Source organism: Carassius gibelio, chromosome B14 (assembly GCF_023724105.1).
Source record: "Carassius gibelio isolate Cgi1373 ecotype wild population from Czech Republic chromosome B14, carGib1.2-hapl.c, whole genome shotgun sequence".
NCBI lineage: Eukaryota > Metazoa > Chordata > Actinopteri > Cypriniformes > Cyprinidae > Carassius > Carassius gibelio.
This window is the reverse complement of record NC_068409.1, coordinates 29,210,654-29,214,523: the sequence shown is the minus strand read 5'-3', so window position 1 is coordinate 29,214,523 and position 3,870 is coordinate 29,210,654. Positions and strand designations below refer to the sequence as shown.

General features: G+C 37.2%; 5 non-coding genes across 5 annotated transcripts in view; all 5 read left to right on the top strand.

The window, feature by feature from the left end:
• The first annotated feature begins 1,442 nt into the window (after positions 1–1,442).
• On the top strand, positions 1,443–1,524 carry trnas-aga (transfer RNA serine (anticodon AGA)). Its single transcript has one exon. It is a non-coding gene; the product is annotated as a tRNA-Ser (tRNA).
• A 155-nt stretch (positions 1,525–1,679) lies between these two features.
• trnah-gug (transfer RNA histidin (anticodon GUG)) lies at positions 1,680–1,751 on the top strand. Its single transcript has one exon. It is a non-coding gene; the product is annotated as a tRNA-His (tRNA).
• Positions 1,752–1,882: 131 nt separating this feature from the next.
• On the top strand, positions 1,883–1,964 carry trnas-uga (transfer RNA serine (anticodon UGA)). The gene has a single exon. It is a non-coding gene; the product is annotated as a tRNA-Ser (tRNA).
• Positions 1,965–2,132: 168 nt separating this feature from the next.
• On the top strand, positions 2,133–2,205 carry trnak-uuu (transfer RNA lysine (anticodon UUU)). Its single transcript has one exon. It is a non-coding gene; the product is annotated as a tRNA-Lys (tRNA).
• A 1,613-nt stretch (positions 2,206–3,818) lies between these two features.
• Positions 3,819–3,870, top strand: part of trnas-aga (transfer RNA serine (anticodon AGA)) — an 82-nt gene continuing 30 nt past the window's right edge. The window contains exon 1 of the tRNA in view: positions 3,819–3,870. This exon is cut by the window's right edge and continues 30 nt beyond it. This is a non-coding gene — a tRNA (tRNA-Ser).

Here is a 3,870-nt window from a genome sequence, read left to right as displayed (position 1 = left end):
TGTAGCCTAGAATTTTTCTTTGTAAATTATGTGAAAATCATCTTGTTTACTCACTTACAGAAAACAATACATTGATTAAAATGTTCTAAGACACTTTTTGTTGGTAAAAGTCATATGCGAGTAGGCGTCAACTATCATGAATATCATTGTGATTTACACCTGAGAAGACAAAGCCCTGCATAATGAGCTGCATAAAGAGCCGCTCAGTCAGCTGTTGTCACTGAGAGGGAGGTGTTACAAGAAAGAACTTGAGAACAAAATGAATGTATATAATTTTAAGTTTGGAGTTTATTTAGAATATATTTAATTATCCCACAACATAATTTAATATATGGGAGCAGTTAAACAGTTTATTAGGAACAATCAAAGCTGACTTTCAAACTAATTTTATTTTTGCATTATTACTCCAGTCACACAATCCTTAAGAAATCCTTTTAACAATCTGAATTTCTAAAAAAAAAACAAAAAAAAAAAAAAACATTTATTGTTATCATTATTATTAATCTTGAAAATAGCTGAGAATATTTTTCATGTTTTTTTATGGTGGATAATTAAAAGAACACCATTTTTTGTTACATTTACATGTATTTGTTACATTTATATTATTTACATCAAGCTTTTGAGTGGTATAGTTTTGTATATTGTTATTGAAACTTCATAATATTTAACTTAATTATACATTTAGTCAAGAATTATAGTTTGGAAAAAGTCTAACTAGTAAAATGTTTAGACGTTAAGTGAAAACTAGTACAAGTATATAAATAAATATAAAGAGACTTACTCATGTTTATGATCTCTGCTGAATAAAGTGCTTCATTCTTTTTTTTCTGAGGAAATCCATTTCTCAAATCCTCAACCACGTCACATCTTTTTGGGGTGAATTATGTGTTATTCCTCTCATCGCGAAGCAAACAGTAAAATAAAAGCACTTGAACAACAGTCTGGCTGCTTTTTCTTCTGTGTGGGCGTATTCAAGCCGCGCTTCAGTTTGAATCTGAATAGAGCGTTCAGCGCGGGGGCGTGGTCACATTAGATATAATACGTGAAAAACGTGAAAAAAGGACATCGCCTTGTTTTCATATGGATTACTTTATCACAGAAAATTTTTGTTTTCGGCAGCACTTGTTTAGTTTAAAAGTAGAAATGTCAAGCTTTCTATAGATATCTCTCTCATGTCTCTTCGTTGAGTATTCACAGAGTTAGAGGTTCATTTTAATGACGTGTTTGTAAATGAAGATCAGCGCAGACAAAGGCTGCAGACAGCACATCTTTTTTGTTATCTTTATTTTATAAGTGCACAAAGTTTTGTTGTTATTATGTCTGTATCCAAAAAAGGAAACCCTTTATTCGGTTACAGTCAGCTTGCTGACTGAGCTGGGTTGTTTGCAAGTAGGTCAGGCAGCAGTGTTGCACACAAACTGAGCAGAAGTTGGTCTGTTCTTGTAGTCGTGGCCGAGTGGTTAAGGCGATGGACTAGAAATCCATTGGGGTCTCCCCACGCAGGTTCGAATCCTGCCGACTACGCTGTTTGCTGAAGGCCATGAGGAAAAGCGTCCATGAATTTTTCAAGGTCCTCCCACTGATTTGCGTAATGTCCAGTCCCTCTACGATGGACCAACACGCCGCTGATGCTTCTGGTATTCGGGCTCCAGGGGTTAACTTGGGTGAGCCAGTGGCACGCCGTGATCGTATAGTGGTTAGTACTCTGCGTTGTGGCCGCAGCAACCCCGGTTCGAATCCGGGTCACGGCAACACTCTGGCGTTGAGTGTACGGGAAGGTTGACAATTTTGTACCACCTCATCTTTCTTCTCTATTTTGTTTTTGACGCTTGGCCTCTGCAGGGAGCCACCAGACAAGGGGGCAGGCAGCCTACTGCTAGACGTAGTCGTGGCCGAGAGGTTAAGGCGATGGACTTGAAATCCATTGGGGTCTCCCCGCGCAGGTTCGAACCCTGCCGACTACGGGAGGGCTTTGCAGTGTTGCTTTAGCTTTCTGTGATGGTAATTGTGCCTTCTATGGTCCTTTGTCCTAACTGCTTCTAGCTTTCATCCCGTGACACCTGCGTCTCTTCTGGGCAGCTTGTTGTAAAACTGCTGTTATATAAAAGGTGAGATGCCAGTGCTCCACAAGAGCCCGGATAGCTCAGTCGGTAGAGCATCAGACTTTTAATCTGAGGGTCCAGGGTTCAAGTCCCTGTTCGGGCGAAGCTCTTTCTTTGGCCTCACCTTGCTATCACTTCTGCTGACTCTGTACTGGAACGGTGTTCCTTCCTGCTCCCGGGGATCAGGGGATCTCCCTTGTGGTTAGTGACAAATGAACAAGGCAAAAAAACACATAAAGAACAATGGTGCCTGGGATTTTTGAGAACCGGAGCTTGTAGCCTAGAATTTTTCTTTGTAAATTATGTGAAAATCATCTTGTTTACTCACTTACAGAAAACAATACATTGATTAAAATGTTCTAAGACACTTTTTGTTGGTAAAAGTCATATGCGAGTAGGCGTCAACTATCATGAATATCATTGTGATTTACACCTGAGAAGACAAAGCCCTGCATAATGAGCTGCATAAAGAGCCGCTCAGTCAGCTGTTGTCACTGAGAGGGAGGTGTTACAAGAAAGAACTTGAGAACAAAATGAATGTATATAATTTTAAGTTTGGAGTTTATTTAGAATATATTTAATTATCCCACAACATAATTTAATATATGGGAGCAGTTAAACAGTTTATTAGGAACAATCAAAGCTGACTTTCAAACTAATTTTATTTTTGCATTATTACTCCAGTCACACAATCCTTAAGAAATCCTTTTAACAATCTGAATTTCTAAAAAAAAAACAAAAAAAAAAAAAAACATTTATTGTTATCATTATTATTAATCTTGAAAATAGCTGAGAATATTTTTCATGTTTTTTTATGGTGGATAATTAAAAGAACACCATTTTTTGTTACATTTACATGTATTTGTTACATTTATATTATTTACATCAAGCTTTTGAGTGGTATAGTTTTGTATATTGTTATTGAAACTTCATAATATTTAACTTAATTATACATTTAGTCAAGAATTATAGTTTGGAAAAAGTCTAACTAGTAAAATGTTTAGACGTTAAGTGAAAACTAGTACAAGTATATAAATAAATATAAAGAGACTTACTCATGTTTATGATCTCTGCTGAATAAAGTGCTTCATTCTTTTTTTTCTGAGGAAATCCATTTCTCAAATCCTCAACCACGTCACATCTTTTTGGGGTGAATTATGTGTTATTCCTCTCATCGCGAAGCAAACAGTAAAATAAAAGCACTTGAACAACAGTCTGGCTGCTTTTTCTTCTGTGTGGGCGTATTCAAGCCGCGCTTCAGTTTGAATCTGAATAGAGCGTTCAGCGCGGGGGCGTGGTCACATTAGATATAATACGTGAAAAACGTGAAAAAAGGACATCGCCTTGTTTTCATATGGATTACTTTATCACAGAAAATTTTTGTTTTCGGCAGCACTTGTTTAGTTTAAAAGTAGAAATGTCAAGCTTTCTATAGATATCTCTCTCATGTCTCTTCGTTGAGTATTCACAGAGTTAGAGGTTCATTTTAATGACGTGTTTGTAAATGAAGATCAGCGCAGACAAAGGCTGCAGACAGCACATCTTTTTTGTTATCTTTATTTTATAAGTGCACAAAGTTTTGTTGTTATTATGTCTGTATCCAAAAAAGGAAACCCTTTATTCGGTTACAGTCAGCTTGCTGACTGAGCTGGGTTGTTTGCAAGTAGGTCAGGCAGCAGTGTTGCACACAAACTGAGCAGAAGTTGGTCTGTTCTTGTAGTCGTGGCCGAGTGGTTAAGGCGATGGACTAGAAATCCATTGGGGTCTC